The sequence below is a fragment of the Canis aureus genome, chromosome 28 (genome assembly GCF_053574225.1).
Source record: "Canis aureus isolate CA01 chromosome 28, VMU_Caureus_v.1.0, whole genome shotgun sequence".
Lineage (NCBI taxonomy): Eukaryota > Metazoa > Chordata > Mammalia > Carnivora > Canidae > Canis > Canis aureus.
This window is the reverse complement of record NC_135638.1, coordinates 12,709,834-12,727,401: the sequence shown is the minus strand read 5'-3', so window position 1 is coordinate 12,727,401 and position 17,568 is coordinate 12,709,834. Positions and strand designations below refer to the sequence as shown.

At 36.8% G+C, this 17,568-nt stretch overlaps 2 long non-coding RNA genes across 6 annotated transcripts in view; one reads left to right on the top strand and one right to left on the bottom strand.

Annotated features, from left to right (window-relative positions):
• LOC144300420 (uncharacterized) overlaps window positions 1–17,568 on the top strand; it is a 245,578-nt gene that overhangs the window by 224,318 nt on the left and 3,692 nt on the right. For 2 of the 5 annotated variants that reach the window (XR_013367043.1, XR_013367046.1), the window contains 3 exons: window positions 9,650–9,871; window positions 12,891–13,048; window positions 16,012–16,995. This is a non-coding gene — a long non-coding RNA (uncharacterized LOC144300420). Of the gene's footprint in view, window positions 1–9,649; window positions 9,872–12,890; window positions 13,049–16,011; window positions 17,002–17,568 lie in introns of those variants that run through there. The other 3 variants (XR_013367045.1, XR_013367044.1, XR_013367047.1) reach the window with 3 other exon arrangements.
• Window positions 1–17,568, bottom strand: part of LOC144300423 (uncharacterized) — a 56,899-nt gene that overhangs the window by 36,718 nt on the left and 2,613 nt on the right. Inside the window, exon 2 of the long non-coding RNA XR_013367051.1 lies at window positions 16,881–16,973. This is a non-coding gene — a long non-coding RNA (uncharacterized LOC144300423). The remainder of the gene's footprint in view (window positions 1–16,880; window positions 16,974–17,568) is intronic.

Genomic DNA, 17,568 nt, shown 5'->3' with positions numbered 1-17,568 from the left:
AAGAAACTTCCAGGAACTATGTAAGGAGAACTTTTTTCTACAAAACTTTTTAAACTGGTCTCCAAGAGAGAAGGTATTAGAACACAGCTATGTCTGCCTGCTAGGCCTGTGTTTATAGCGGCTGCTGAACCTGAAATTAGCAGCGGTAGCAGCACCTGTAGCAAAAGATCCATCATTATGTTTCTCATTTTACAGCTTCCTGATAGATGCTGGAAAAGAAACCCTCAGTGATGCAGCTCAACTTTACATAATTGATTAGTGCTCACTTTGGTAGCACATATACTAAAATTAGAAGATAATTGATTATTTAATGGAGGTTTTGACACATTATTTACGTTTATTTATGTAATATATTTTGACACATTTTTTAATGGAGGTTAATTCTTAGCTTACTTTATTGCCTAAATCTTATCTAAGACAATACTTACATTGCAGATATACAGGTGATAGTCTGAGTGTGTTCATTTTACTAAAAGAAAATAAATTTACTAAAAAAAATGTTGGTGTTACAACAATATATTCATGTTAGAACAATAGTTTACACATTTGTGCTTTCAAACTTATGTTTGAATGTGACTCACTGTAAGAAAACTATACTTACATCACCAACAAACACATACACACAAATTTATAAAATAGTACTTTATCTTAATTATATGGAATGCATTTTATATCCCATCCCATCTCATCCCATCCCATCCCATCCCATCCCAATTTATGCCCTGACAAAATAGTCTACCACTTAAAAAAAATACAATGGTTATAGACACACTGAATTGATTTCATAGCACAGTATGGGCCATAATTTATAGTTTGGAAATTACTGATTGGAAGGTATCAGATAAAGCTTCTGGAGAATATAACTTTACACTATAAATGTGGACCAAAAAAAAAAAAAAAAAAAAGTAAGGGGAAGGTAGCTAACAAAAAGTAGGAGATGGAAGGCAGTGTATAATTGTGTTCTGAGCAGAGAAAACAGAAGGTATGGAATCTCACCCAGAATTGGAAAGGAGTTTGGTGAGTTCAGGAAACTTGAGAGAAGAGACAGTGAAACTGGAATATATTGGTAGAGCACAAGGGTGATATGAGTGAATCTATATGCATATGACTTGAAGCTATGTAGACCATATTAATAATATTTTGAAGGATGCTGTTTGAGGAGTGAATGGTGTTGACTTGATCAGGTTGGCCTTATGAAGAAGTCAACCTGAAGGTGAGATAGGGAAAATCTGAAGAAGGGCAAGAGTGGATATCTGAAGACATTTAGGAAGGAGCTGTTAGAGTAGACTGGGTGAAAGATAAATTTAGTTAGATCAGCGCAGAATGATTGGAGGGAAGTAGATGAGATAAAGATATATTTGGAGAATAAAAACAAGAGAATTTGGTGATGGATTGGTTATGGAGAGGCAGGTGAAGGAGAATGATGGGTTAAAGACAATAGTAATAATTTTAAAACATGTTATAATAGCTACTGTGTGTCAGATATTTTCCAAGCAATTTATATGTTAAATTTGGCTTTCAAACATTTCTCTGAATCTAATACACATTTTTAAAAAAATCTATTTTGTGTTATCATATACACACATTTTTATTTATTTTATTTTTTAAGTTTTTATAAAGATTTTATTTATTTATTCATGAGAGACAGAGAGAGAAAGAGAGAGAGGCAGAGGGAGAAGGAATGCAGGAAGCCTGATGTGGGCCACAATCCCAGGACTCTGGTATCCTGCCCTGAGTCAAATGCAGATGCTGAACTGCTGAGCCACCCAGGCATCCCAACACACGTTTTTATGAAACAGCATGTCACATATTGTTGGCTTAATAATGAGGTAAAGGCTAGTGCTATAAACTAAAGAATAATGGAGAAGTCTTTTGAAGAAGAAATATGGGGATGATGAGTTTGATGTTGAGTTTGATCATGAACTTTAGATGTTTCTATGTGGATCTGAGCTCAGAAGAATTATTTGGACTATAGATAAAACATTTGGGAGTGATCAATGCATAGATAAAAATTAAAGCCTATGGGAGGGCAAGATGGCAGAGGATTGGGGGTCCTCAAATCACCTGGTCCCAACAACTTACCTAGATAACTTCCAAAGCATCCTGAAAACCTATGAATTCAACCTGAGATTTAATGAGAGAACAGCTGGAACACTACAGAGAGAAGTGTTTTCACTTCTAGCAAGAGTGAAACTTAGGTCATAGTTGATATTCTTGACTCAGCCTGCTCATGCAGCTACTCTGCATTGAGAAAATGAGTAGAAGGAAGAACTCACCACAAAAGAAAGAATCAGAAACACTACTCTCTGCCACAGAGTTACAGAATTTGAATTACAATTCGATGTCAGAAAGCCAATTCAGAAGCACAATTATAAAGCTACTGGTGGCACTGGAAAAAAGCACAAAGAATTCAAAAGACTTCATGACAGCAGAATTTAGATCTAATCGGGCTAAACTTAAAAATCAATTAAATGAGATGCAATCCAAACTGGAGGTCCTAATGATGAGGGTTAATGAGGTGGAAGAAAGAGCGAACAACATAGAAGACAAGTTGATGGCAAGAAAAGAAGCTGAGGAAAAAAGAGAAAAACAAAAGACCATGAGGAAAGGTTAAGGGAAATAAATGACAGCCTCAGAAGGAAGAATCTTGTTTAATTGGGGTTCCAGAGGGTGCCGAGAGGAACAGAGGGCCAGAAAGCATATATTTGAACAAATCCTAGCTGAGAATTTCCCTAATTTAGAGAGGGAAACAGGCATTCGGATCCAGGAGATAGAGAGTTCCCCCCAAAAAATCAATAAAAAAACCATTCAACACCTCGACATTTAATAGTGAAACTTGCAAATTCTAAAGATAAAGAAAATCCTTAAAGCAGTGAGAGACAAGAGATCTCTAACTTATATGGGGAGAAATATTAGATTAACAGCAGACCTCTCCATAGAGACCTGGCAGGCCAGAAAGGGCTGGCAGGATATATTCAGGGTCCTAAATGAGAAGAATGCAGCCAAGAATACTTTATCCAGCAAGGCTCTCATTCAGAATAGAAGGAGAGATAAAGAGCTTCCTGATAGGCAGAAACTGAAAGAATATGTGACCACCAAACCAGCTCTGCAAGAAATATTAAGAGGGACTCTGTAAAAGAAAGAGGAAGCCCAAAGAAATAATCCACAAAAACAGGGACTGAATAGGTATTACAATGACATTAAATTCATATCTTCCAATAGTTACTCTGAACATGAATGGGCTAAATGATCACATCAAAAGACACAGAGTTTCAGACTGGATAAAAAAGCAAGACCCATCTATTTGCTGTCTACAAGAAACTCATTTTAGACTTAAGGACACCTCCAGCCTGAAAATGAAAGGTTAGAGAACAATTTACCATTCAAATGGTCCTCAAAAGAAAGCTGGGGTAGCCATCCTTATATCAGATAAATTAAAGTTTATCCCAAAGACTGCAGTAAGAGATGAAGAGGGACACTATCTCATACTTAAAGGATCTATCCAACAAGGGGACCTAACACTCATGAATATATATGCCCCTAATGTGGGAGCTGCCAAGTATATCAATCAATTAATAACCAAAGTTAAGACGTAGATAATAATACACTTATACTGGGAGACTTAAACATGGCGCTTTCTGCAAATTACAGATATTCTAAACACCACATCTCCAAAGAAACGAACTTTAAATGATACACTGGACCAGATGGATTTCACAGATATCTACAGAACTTTACATCCAAATGCAACTGAATACACATTCTTCTCAAGTGCACATGGAACTTTCTCCAGAATAGATCACATACTGGGTCAAAAATCAGGTCTCAACTGGTACCAAAAGATTGGGATTGTACCCTGCATATTTTCAGACCACAATGCTTTGAAACTTGAATTCAATCACAAGAAGAAATTTGGAAGAAATTCAAACACATGGAGGTTAAAGACCATCCTGCTAAAAGATGAAAGGGTCAGCCAGGAAACTAGAGAAAAATTAAAAAGATTCATGGAAACTAATGAGAATGAAAATATAGCCATTAAAAATCTTTGGGATACAGCAAAAGCAGTTCTGAGAGGGAAATACATAGCAATACAAGCATCCCTCAAAAGACTGGAAAAGACTCAAATACACAAGTTAATCTTGCACCTAAACGAACTGGAGAAAGAACTGCAAATAAAACCTACACCCAGCAGAAGAAGAGAGTTAATAAAGATTTGAGCAGAACTCAATGAAATAGAGACCAGAAGAACTGTAGAACAGATCAACAAAACCAGGAGTTGGTTTTTTGAAAGAATTAATAAGATAGATAAACCATTAGCCAGCCTTATTAAAAAGAAAAGAGAAAAGACTCAAATTAATGAAATCATGAATGAAAGAGGAGAGATCACTACCAATACCAAGGAAATACAAACGATTTTAAACACTTATTATGAACAGCTATACCTCAATAAATTAGGCAATCTAGAAGAAATGGAGGCATTTCGGGCAAACCACAAATTACCAAAACTGGAACAGGAAGAAATAGAAAACCTGAACAGGCCAATAACCAGGGAGGAAATTGAAGCAGTGCTCAAAAGCCTCCCAAGACACAAAAGTCCAGGGCCAGGTGGCTTCCCAGGGGAATTCTATCAAACGTTTAAAGAAGAAACCATACCTATTCTCCTAAAGCTGTTTGGAAAGATAGAAAGAGATGGAGTACTTCCAAATTCGTTCTATGAGGCCAGCATCACCTTAATTCCAAAACCAGACAAAGACCCAACCAAAAAGGAGAATTATAGGCCAATATCCCTGATGAACATGGATGCAAAAATTCTCAACAAAATACTAGCCAATAGGATCCAACAGTACATTAAGAAGATTATTCACCATGACCAAGTGGGATATATCCCCGGGATGCAAGGCTGGTTCAACACTCATAAAGCAATCAATGTGATAGATCATATCAACAAGAGAAAAAACAAGAACCATTGGATCCTCTCAATAGATGCAGAGAAAGCATTTGACAAAATACAGCATCCATTCCTGATCAAAACTCTTCAGAGTGTAGGGATAGAGGGAACATTTCTCAGCATCTTAAAAGCCATCTACAAAAAGCCCACAGCAAAGATCACTCTCAATGGGGAAACACTGGGAGCCTTTCCCCTAAGATCAAGAATACGACAGGGATGTCCACTCTCACCACTGCTATTCAACTGCTATTCAACATAGTACTGGAAGTCCTAGCCTCAGCAATCAGGCAACAAAAAGACATTAAAGGCATTCAAATTGGCAAAGAAGAAGTCAAACTCTCCCTCCTCGCAGATGACATGACACTGTACATAGAAAACCCAGAAGACTCCACCCCAAGATTGCTAGAATTCATACAGCAATTCGGCAGTGTGGCAGGATACAAAATCAATGCCCAGAAATCAGTGGCATTTCTAGACACTAACAATAAGACTGAAGAAAGAGAAATTAAGGAGTCCGTCCCATTTACAATTGCACCCAAAAGCATAAGATACCTAGGAATAAACCTAACCAAAGATTTAAAGGATCTATACCCTCAAAACTACAGAACACTTCTGAAAGAAATCGAGGAAGACACAAAGAGATGGAAAAATATTCCATGCTCATGGATTGGAAGAATTAATATTGTGAAAATATCAATGCTACCCAGGGCAATTTACACATTCAGTGCAATCCCTGTCAAAATACCATGGACTTTCTTCAGAAAGTTGGAACAAATCATCTTAAGATTTGTGTGGAATCAGAAAAGACACTGAATAGCCAGGGGAATATTGAAATTAATAATAATAATAATAATAATAATAATATTAAAAGTTCCTTCTGGACTTAGATACATGGTTGTTGTTTGTGGCCTTATGAAAGGTGATCCCTATGATGGAATGTGTGTGGGTTGTAATGTGTGACTTAAACAAATTGTATTTAATCTATGATTAGGTAAATTTACAAGCTAACATGATTTTAAGGCAATGTTTCCATTTTCAGATAGTTAAAGGCCTAGCTAAATTAGTTTGGCCTTCTAAGTCTGAGGGTGGAACTTTGTCAACTGTGGAGACTACTGTTCTATCACATTAAGATATGCAAATGAGAAGACCTGCAACACAATGAGAAAACAGTGAAGTAAGGAGGGTCTTCTAACCACACTAAGAAAGTTTTAAGGTAGTTGGAGAATGAGGAGGAGTTGGAGACATGGAGAGTGGAGGGATGAAGAGAGAAGAGGCTGTCACTGTAGAAGATGTACATATACTGGGCCTCCCTCTCCTTTCTATGCTCATCAAGCTGTAGGGTTTTCCCTGGTTGGAATGACAGCTGCATGAGAGCAAAATAGAAGTTGATATTTTTCTCAGTTGCCCTAGACCTAGTCTCTGAATTTTCAGAACACAGAAAGGTTGCTAATTGTGTGATGAGACAGATTTTCAGGTTAGAGTAGATAGAAGACAGAAAAAAAAAAAAAAAGTAAAGTACTGAAGACTATTAAAAATAGAAAACTCCTTAAAGAGGATTTCCCATGAAGAGAAAAAGCTAGGTTTGACATCAAGGAATTCCCTGGATGAAATTCAGAACTGTCCTCTGTACATAAAGGGCAAGGAGAGACTGAACAAAGAAACAGACCCCTCCAGACTGGTAAGTTTAATATGCAAGGGAACTTAACATAGGAGGTTTGTCTGGAGTAACTGCCAGATAAGCAGATCTCTGCATCTGCCCACCAGGATCTTAGAAGTTTATGTAGAGGCCTTAATGGGATTCAGTCATGTAGACATGGTCTCAGTAACACACTGCTTCTTGATGTTGCACCCTTGATATGGCTCCTAGTGTGAGAACAGTGGGCAGAATGTAGAATGTACATCCCAAGAACAGAGGAAGGGATAAGGAACCTCCAAGTTGCCTGGATCAACCTTGATAGTCAAACAGCAGTCACATCCTCTGCATGCTCTCCTCCTACAATACCTCATGTATCATAATGAGGGAGAAAGTGGGAAGAAAGGGAGCCATTTTAGGTAGGCTTATGGATACGGTGGTGCAAAGTTGGGTTGGTTATCTTTGAAGGCTTCTACATTCTCTGTGAAAAAATAGATAAATGGGGATTCCAAGATAATCTCTTGGGAGAAAAAGAAATGGCAAGGAGGTGAGAGAGTTTACAAGAGAAACCTAGCAGAATTTCTAGGCAGGATAGAAGTCCCAATTTAGTTTTTCATAGTTTTAATCTCCTTGGGTGTATGAATTTTTCCCTTAGCTCCACAGCTTGCACAGAGGAGAGATAGATGGTTGGCTAGATGCATCCTGGATTAGGATATTGTGAGAGGTATAACCAAAGGTCAACAGGGAAATTATGTTCAGAGTATTAGCAAAAGGGTGAGTAACCTAATCAGTCACACGCACTAATTGGTAGATTGGAATTACACACAATGATTTCTAGTGCAAAAGTATCTATCCGAATTTTTTAGTTCTGAATTCATCTGGATGTGGACCTCCCATTTCAACTGAGGGTAGAAAAACAAATTTGACAATTGAAGTTAACTCAATCTTGTATTAAACATAGTCTCTGGGAGCAACTATTCCATTAAATAAGTTCAAATTATTTTCATGAATATTTCTCATCATCTAAATGTGTCTTGCCTTCATTTCTTCTTTCTCAAGTGGCCTGTTGATAAAGGAATTCAACACCAGTTGGTTGGGGGAAAAGGACAGTTAAGTCTACTTTTTGTCCTTATTCTCCTCATTTTCTCTCTTTCCTTGGCTACTTTTCTCAATAGTTAGAAATCCTTACCTTGTGTCTTGTCTGATAGGAATGACTGCCACATCACATCATTCTTTATGCAGGAAAAAATTATGAAAAGTGGAGCTGCTATACCAGGAATAAAGTAGAGGTGTTGATGGATTAATGGTCCCAGTGTGGTAAGAAAACAGATGTAGCAGAAGTGGTTTAGGAAACAAGATGGAAAGAGAGGAAGATGCTCTCAGGGAGGATGGTATCTGGATTTAGTATTCCAAAGCTGGGAAAGTTTTGCACATGGCAATGTCCAGAATATGGCCAAAGGAGTTGTTAGATGAGATAAAGTAGTGGTCTTAGAGACCACAAGGTGGTAATGAAAGACTGGTGTGCCCTTTGGGTCATCAACTCTGACTTGGAATCATCTAAGACAAGCATAAGAGTTGAAATGAAGATTGAGGCCATGATCCAAAATCTTCAGTTAATGAGGCAAGTATTCCAGATGGCGGTGGTAAATGGATTTTAAATGCTATTTTCAGTACAGACTCTGATCACCCTAGAATTATAATATTGAAGGAAGAAAATATAGTATAGATGCTTTGTAACATTAGTATGAAAGGGAAATCTATAACCAAAAAGTTATCAAAGAGAACAATATTAGAAGTTTCATGCCAAGACTTGCCAAGGAAGATATAATTTCTGATGTATTCTAAAAGATTCTTCAGTGTTCCCCAAAAGTTACAGTGGCATGGGGTAAATATTTTCTTCTAAATATATATATCAGCTAGGAAAACTATAGATGAGTAATTGGATGAAAGGTACCAATACCCTTCCCTCCTCTGCCCCTTTGCCTCTAATTTGGTAATTACCAGATTTGGAGTCACCGCTGATATTGCCAACAGCCATGTCTGACATCTGTTAGCATTTTATGTAACAGAATAGGGAAATTAGTTGTGAAAGCGGTCACTGTCATTTTCTTGTATTTTGATCAGAAAGTCATACTGAAATATCCTTGGTCAAAAGGACTTTGCTGAAAATGATTTCCAGGTATCTCACCCTACTGATTTGGATGTGAAATGCAGGAAAGCAGTGGGCGTTGAGAGGGGACTAAAGAGAGAGAGAAGTAGATAATTTCTGGTAAATGTCAACTGGAAGAGGCTTTGAAATCCACTGTTTAATTGTGATTAACTAGTTAAGCACTTGATTTAATTAGTAGTTGCTTCAATTAAAGGAGAATTTGGTGGGTAGTTTTTTTAATTTCCAAGGCTTCATTTAGTAGCTAGGTAAATTTTATCTTTTATAAAATGCATTTGCATGTAAGACTGGTTTCTTCAATTGCTTTTTCATAAGGAATTCTAGAACTGACACTTTGAATAAAATTCCATATTATGCAAAGCAGTCTTTTTAAAAAAATATATAAACGAAACTGTTCTGATGAATTCACAGTTATCATGTGGTCTCTTTATTTACGATCTTTAGAATTTATGCTGTTCTCAGAAATTATACCTTATTACATGGCTTATTTTTTTTTAATGCTAAAGGTGTTACCTAATTACAGTATAATTAAATGTAATTTATCAAATAGAAATAAAGACAAAATCGGTAATCAGAGACTCCTTGCTCCATTCATAGATATTCAGTGGAGGTGTATCGTGTAATTAGTTTACCAATGTTTACTCAAGAACAAGTAGAATAAAATTGTCATCATTTTTCCTTTCATCATCTGACAGCACACTTGGAATTCATTTGCATAGCTTTACAATGGGAGTCATTACCCTCATCACAGATCTACTGTTGTGTAACCAGCAATGAAAAAGTGAAGTTTCTGAAGAGTTTAGAGATAAGAAGATGGGTTTATTGTCGAAAGAAAGAGTTCAAAGTTTCTTTTCTTTTGAGGGGAACAACTGATGTTAACACAGTTCTCTTATGATCTCAGGTTTGGCCACATCTCTGAGGACAGAGTCTGTCTATTCCGACACATAAAATGAAGTCAGAAAGACTACTGACATGACTTACAAAGGAGATGCCCTGAAACTGGTGCTGGAAACTTGGTCCCTCATCCATCAAAAGCAATAAAGGGATTCAAGATGGAGAGGCTGGGCAGTGGGAGATAGATTCTTCAGAGCTGCTGTGCTCTGTGTCCTTCATGTTCCCCAAGGTAGAATGTGTGTGTGTGTGTGTGTGTGTGTGTGTGTGCGCGCGCGTGTGTGTGTGCTTATGTGTTTTGGGGTGGAGGATTATTTTCTTGTCTCACGTCCATGAAGAGACAGTGCATGAAAATCTCATGGAGATCTACATATGTGTATCTGCGGTTTGGAGAACACAGAAGCTAAAGCAGGAACTGCCTACCAAGCAACTAAATGAAAACAATGCATTTGGGAAATACACTCACACCTATATTGCCTGAGGTGTATGTGTCCAGTGCTTTCTTTTTTAACAAGAGAGCTACATTCATCTGTATCATCCACTCTTTTTTTTTTTTTTTTAAATTTTTTTTTATTTATTTATGATAGGCACACAGTGAGAGAGAGAGAGGCAGAGACACAGGCAGAGGGAGAAGCAGGCTCCATGCACCGGGAGCCCGACGTGGGATTCGATCCCGGGTCTCCAGGATCGCGCCCTGGGCCAAAGGCAGGCGCCAAACCGCTGCGCCACCCAGGGATCCCGTATCATCCACTCTTAACAGAGAATTCCCTTCTTAGTTAGCAACTGTCAAACTGGCTTGAGTTCAGGATAGGGAAGCACCACTGCCCCACTTCTCCATTTTCCCATCTTAGTCCTTTTTCTACTCTTGGGTTTTTTAATCCATTTATAGTAGTGGTCTCTTTTAATCCATTTATAGGGTTTGAATGCATGGGCATTGGGGTCACTTCTGACACGTGAGAAGTACTTGCAGTTTTCTAAATATTTTAGACTTCTATTATGTCATCTGTAAAGTGGAAAAGAATGTAGTGCCTACCCCACAGAGTTACTGTGAAAAATCAGTGTGTGTAATTAATTAGCTCAGTGTGTGGCACATAGAGCTAAATAGATGTTAGCTATTATAAAGTATGCATTAAAAATGGATATTCTCTCTCCAGTGTCCTGGTGCTATCCTAAAATGTAGATTCAGGAGTATCTCCTCTGAACTTAGTTGAGAGTCTTGTGATCTCTATTGTTGATATTTTAAATTTTCAAATGTTGCTGAGAGATGTCTGCGTTGAGTAGCTGAATGATACAAAATGGGAAGTCTTATATTCATCATTCTGGTTAATGGGAAGATGCAGTAGAGACTCCTGCATAAAGTCAGGGAAATATCCCTTTTCATGAACTGAGTTGGCAGAAATAGCTCTCTGTGACTACCAAGTGTTCTCACTTAAATGATTCATGAAATGACCAGCAGCATCAGTTCCCTGGAACCATTATGGGTCCTAGGTAATTAAATGGTGTCCCTTAAAGAAGTCTTCCTCCCTCCCGAATCTTGCACTGCAAAATTTTCCAATCAGCCATTTTCCTCTGCAATTCTTTTAGGAATGGCATTCATTCCAGGGGTCTGAATCCTGGTATCCTTTTAGCATCCCCTTCTTAACCTCATCCTAGCCAAAGCTCAATTTTTCTTCCTCCACAGCCCCCCCCCCCCGCCCCCACCACAATAGAACTTGGTGAGGCATTGAAAAAGACCAGATGTTAACAGCAACAAACATGTTTTCATTCCTGGAGAAATAAAAGGAGCTAGTTCAGGAGGCCATGGGTTTTAAAGCCATAGGTTTCCTATAGTTAAATGGAAAAAGGAGACACTTTCACACAATACCTTTTACTTTATGGATCAGATAGCTTTACCTGTTGCAGAAAAGAAGTAAGAGAGGGAGAGGGAGGAAGAGAGTAGGAGAAAGAAAGGGAGACAGAATCCTATTTCTTATTACATATATGCACACGTACATTTATAAGTAGCTAGGCAGCTGCCCCCCGCCTCATGCTAGGCTCTGTGCTAAGTGCTTTCTTTCTGAATTAATCTTGCCTATGATCCTAAAAGAGTGGTATCAGGTGTTAGGCATATACCAAGAAATCATGGTTCAGAGGAATTAAATACTTTACTTCAGTTACCATAGCTAAGGAAGGGGTGCAAACATACATTGTCTTATTCCAAAGCCCATGCTCTTTGCACTCTACCCTGATACCTCTGTTTACTCAAGTTCAGTTAATCTTTATTCCTCAAGTAGAAATAACAAAAAATGGGCATTCCTCTGGAAAAAGTAATAGTGATTTCATACAGGTACTCATAGCTTTTCCTGAAATGAATTTTCCAAAAGAAAACGGGAAGGTACATTAAAACACCTAGAAAGAGAACTATAAATGTGGTCCACTTCATATTATGGTCTAAAGATTATATCTGTTGGTATGTATCTGTTTAATATTGAAACATATGAAACACAGTATTGCCAGATATAGAACCCCCTGTATTCCCATACTTGGAAAGGAAAAATAATTTATGAGACTTCTATCATTGAACTGATGTGTTATATGCTATTAGGCAGATATTTCATTCAATATCAAGTAAAAACAGTTGGCTCAATAGAACCTTTTAAACCTTTAACTACCAATCAGTTTTTCTTTTTCTTTTTTCCCAAAAAACACTGTACCCAAAGTTTCCATGTACCTAAATGTTCCAAAATTTCATTTTAGGGACATTATTTCTTAGATCATGAAAAATAAGTTATTCCTTACTACTTTATCATTGAACATTGTTATATAAATTTTAAGCAGAAATTTCAGATGCAAAGGCACATTTAAATGGCATTTAAAAACCAAATAGGGCCTGTATCTTTGCACTGTTTTATGCTTAGAGCATGAAAATTAACATTTCTTGTCTGCAGTTATCAGATGTTTTTACCCAGAAGGAACATGAGTTAATGGATTCTTATCCTACTTTTCAAAACTGCAACTAAATAAATAGTTGTTGAACTTAAGGAATGGTAATCTGGGTAATATTCCACTTTCTCCCAGGGAACTATCAATTGCCTATGCTTTTTTAGATAGAACTAAGTGAGTTTTTTGTTTTGTTTTGTTTTGGTTTATATAATTAGAAACACACAGTAAAAGAATATAATGAAATTTACATGTGTAAATTATCTTCTGTCTATTGTTATTTCTAATCTATATTCTTTTTTTAATAAATATTTCATTTATTTATTCATGAGAAACACAGAGAGAGAGGCAGTGACATAGGCAGAGGGAGAAGGCTCTGCCTTCTTGTGGGGAGAAGGCTCCTTGTGGGGAGACAGCCCAAGACTTGATCCCAGGACCCCGGGACCATGACCTGAACCAAAGGCAGATGCTCAACGTCCATATCACCCAGGTACCCCATCTAATCTGTATTTTTCTTGTACCTAAATTGTACAGGCATTCGGTCTGGTCTGTTGTGGATATTCATGGAATAAATCCAGAGCAAAATCTAGATCATCTATCCCTGGTGTACATATTGCAATATATAACATTAGACAAATATCTATCATATCTACCCTTATCCTATAAAATGTAAACTTTCTTAAGATGTCACTATCTCTTTATATTCTGAAAATATTTTTCTTTATATCTTATCAATAAAATTTGCTGTCATTACCATTTTACTGTTTAACATAAATGAGGAATGTAGGAGAAACAAAGTATAGTATTTTTATTGGTAATAGTATGTGCTTGTACACTGTCTAGCAGAACTCATTTATTTTGATTTATATCTTTTTTGCTATTATTAAATATCTAAACAATTTCCTATATTTTGCACTTAATTTTACAATTCTCTTTTCTGATTTTTTGCTGACCAGAGGAGTATAGGGACTGATGATGATGGGACATCATGAGAGTAAGGAGACTGGGTTAGAGCCATCCCTATTTCATCAAAAAGCCAGGGAATGGCATTTCCATGTGAATGTTTTCCAGAATTTTGAGAAGATACAGAGATACTGCTATGGAGAGAAGTTAATTTCTCCCAAGTTAAAATGAGTGTTTTACCTAGGAGTCTTTTCCTTTGCATATTTAGGCTAATGTGTTTACGTTTAAGATCTCTTTCCTTTCAATATTCATGTTTTGGTTTTAGCACTTTTTCCCCAGAGAAAGTAGAGAGAAATTGCTGCAGTCCACTTTCAGTTTTCCATAGGATTTAGAAATACTGTAAACCAGAAACTTAAATCTCAAAATATTGCAGATCAAGCTCAGCACTCTCTGTGGGAGGGAACTGGGAGGTATCTGTTTGAAAATGAATGGGTGAATGGTTATGGCCATCCCTCCTCTAGACCAGAAACTCCAGAAGTGGGGTCTGGGGCTTTTTTCTGTTTGTGTCCAGGACAATTTGGAGGCTCACCCCTCTCAAAGTAAGCATTCCAACAGACAAGTAGGAGAAACCAGTAAGTGAAAGGAATGTCACAGTGTGAGTTAACTCTAGCTTTTGTTTATTGTTCCACTTTGCTCTAAGAGCATACACTATACTATTTTTACAAAACTTGAAAGTAACCTAATTCGTTGGAATGGGCACTGGAAACTAATCTCCCTCCTCATGGATTTCTGTCTCTCAAATTAGAGTCAAGGTTAAAATAACCCAGTGTTGATCATCATACAGTTTAAGGCTGTCTAGACAAGGTAAAAATGTTCTCATGAGCGGTTTTGCAGACAAGAAAAATACAGGTTTGTGTGAATTGCTGGCTCAACGCTTTTGTGATATGATTACAAAATGAGGACAATGATTTTATTTCTTTATATTTTACAGCAAGTAAAATGAGTGAGTGAAAGCCATTTTATGGAATCTGTTCCACAGAGCAGGAGTCTTGCCCAGAGTCCTCTGTGTTCAGGATGGAAGCAGAAAAAAAAAATCTAGGTGTGATCAATTCTAACTTTAGTGTACAGGCTCACTCTCCCTTTCAGCTCATCTATTATCTTTTTTTGTTATCATGCTGTGGTGGGCTTCTTCTGCTTTGAGTTCTTTTTATATAAATATATATTTTTTTGAGTGGAAAATTCTTTGTCTCAATTTTCATCTTCTTCACAGAAAATTTTCATTTGCTTTTTTATTCTTATTTCTTTCCTTCTATGTACTAGTAGTTTTTGACATAGATCCTGTGTTGGACCTTTTTTGATTATGTCTCAACTTGAAAAGACATGGGATCTTTTCAGATAAAAAATCTCTAGGAGGGTGTGCATGTGTGTGCATGTATGTGAGCACTCATGTACATGGGCTACAGGAACTCTCTGTTCCTGGGTCATATGTATAAGTTAAGCAATCCTTTCCTGTACTTCACCTGACCAAGACAGGCAGTGTGGGGCTCTCACTTGCTCTCCTTCACCTGCAGCATGGTTGGTTGTAAAACCAGACAGCCTGTTCTATATCTCATTCAGGCCATTTTCCGATCCAGTTCTTGCCACATGGCATCCATTGGCTAATGTTGGTTATTACTGTTATTACAAAGTTTCGTGTGTTTTCGTATTATTAGTTTAATGACTTTTTAAAACATACCGATTATAAGCTGTCACTGGGAATTGTATACATTTAGAATGCCAAAGTTGTTGTTTTGTTCAGGGCCTTTGTGCAAAAATTAGGTCCCCAAATATTCAGAAATAGTGTTTCCTTGAATAAAATTGAGGAGGATAAATTTATTCAATAAAATACAATTGAATAATTGTAACTGAATTCTTTATTTTTTAGAGATGAAAAGGTCCAGTGACTGTTTTTTGAAAGGTAGCTCATAGGTTCCTGTGGGGAAATGCTAAGCTTCTATAGCTAAAGAATAGCTGTTATATATTTAAAGTTACTTTCTCTCATCATATCTATACATGGTAACTAATTGAATACATCAGAAGTATGTGTGTGATGAAAAGTAAAGATCAGTAAACTCTTTTGTCTTAACCCTAAACCATGGCTCAGAGAAAACCTTTTGATTCTATTTTAAAATATTTATTTATTTGTTTATGAAAGAGAGCTCTGGGTAGGTGAGGGAGGGACAGAAAGAGAGGGAGAATGTTCCTGATCTCTATGTCGTTCCAGTTTTTTAGTACATGTGCTGTGGAAGCAAGCGCCAGAGGAAATCTTTTTAAATAGTTCTGTTAGTGATCTTCTTAACAAGAGAACATGATTACATCTCTATTCTTTTTTGTTTTACCAACTTAATAAAGGATCTGTTGATTGTTCATGATGAAAAGTCATTCTTATTTTACGATCTTCTTCAGACATTATTCTGAAAGTATAAATGTAGAGGTTGGGGCGAAAATTATATTGGAATGTGGTGAAGAGGGAGTCAGAGCACTCCTCAGCTGTGGTTTTCCATTCTGAAGCTTCCTTAACCTGGAGTGGCGAAAGTGATGCTCCTCCTCCTAATCAACCATCAGGTCAGGAGTCTTCACAAACCTATGCCATGCCCCTCCGGTAATCTCATCACATAGGCATTCTGTTGTTTCACATCATCACAAGAAGGGTGAGTACAGTACAATAAGATATTTTGAGAGAGAAAGACCACATTTAGAAAACTTGTGTTATGGCATATTGACATAATTCTATTTTATTTTTGATTGTTGTTAATCTTGTACTGTGCTTAATTTATAAAATAACTTTATCATAAGTATGTATGATACACATATATATATAGGAAAAAACATTTCCTGTTTTTATTTTTCTGTATTATCTACAGCTTCAGACATCCCCTGGGGGTCTTGGAATGTATACCATTACTGTATTTTCAATTCTGTGAAATTTTGCTCTAAGGCAGACTGGAAAATGGGTATGTAGTTAGAGAGGGATGTATGGTTGAGAAAGGTTTTTGTTTTTATTTGTTTCATTAGGACTAGAGAATTCATAAGTCAGTGTTTGTAAGCCAGTGGGAATGATCTAGGAAAGGTGGAAAAAATGTTAAATTTGTGCCAGAAACTATTCTTAGGACTACATCTCTCTCTGTGCCTTTGTCTAACTATATCTATATTTTATTTCTATATGTATATATTCATTGAATTCTTGCAACAGTCCTGAGATACTCTTATTATATCCATTTACAGACATGAAGTTTGGGCACTGACAAGTTGAGCAATATTCTCAAGATTACAAAGCTAGTAAATGGCCATGTTAGGATTCAAATTAGAATGTCTGCATAAAAAGCCAGAGATTTAATCACTGTGGTCTTCTGGCTCTGAGGCTTACTTTAGAGTCCTACCTTGGCTTCCTCTGAACAGATTATTTCAATTGTTCTAGAGTTTTCTATCAAGTGTCATGACTGAGGGAAAGTCTGGCTGGCTGTGCAGAGGTTCTGGAAGAGAAACAAAGAGAAAGGACTGGTAAATTTATTTTATGTACTATTTTTAACGAATCTTCCTGTTTTTAGTCTTTTTCTCACTTTGGTTCTCTTATTGCATCAGTTGACTTTGAGCCCAAATCCTCCGTAGGTTACTTTCAAGTGAATGTTTTCACACCTACTCAGCAGTATTTTTATGGCATATTCTAGCCTGTAGTTTTTTCCCCTCTGTTTCATCTGTCAATCTGCTCACATATAAACTTCATCTTTGAAAAGTTTGTAGAAATCACTTATATTCTCTGCTGCTCCTCTTATTCTTTTCTCTGGTATGAAATTATTTACTTTGTATTTCAGAATCTTTCAAGAGTAATGAGAGGGGTGGATAAAAAGCAAACACATGTTTCCAGCCTTAGTCTTACCTTGGAAATGAAAGTACTGACTACTTTTTAAACAGATAGATGGATTGGTTAATTATCTTTTGAGTTTACTGATTTCAGCATAGTGATTAAGAGAACAAACTTAAAAAGACTTTAGTGAAAAAACTAGCTCTACTACGTTTTTAACTGAACACACCTCAAGAACAGTTACCTCAAGAATACAATATGTTGAA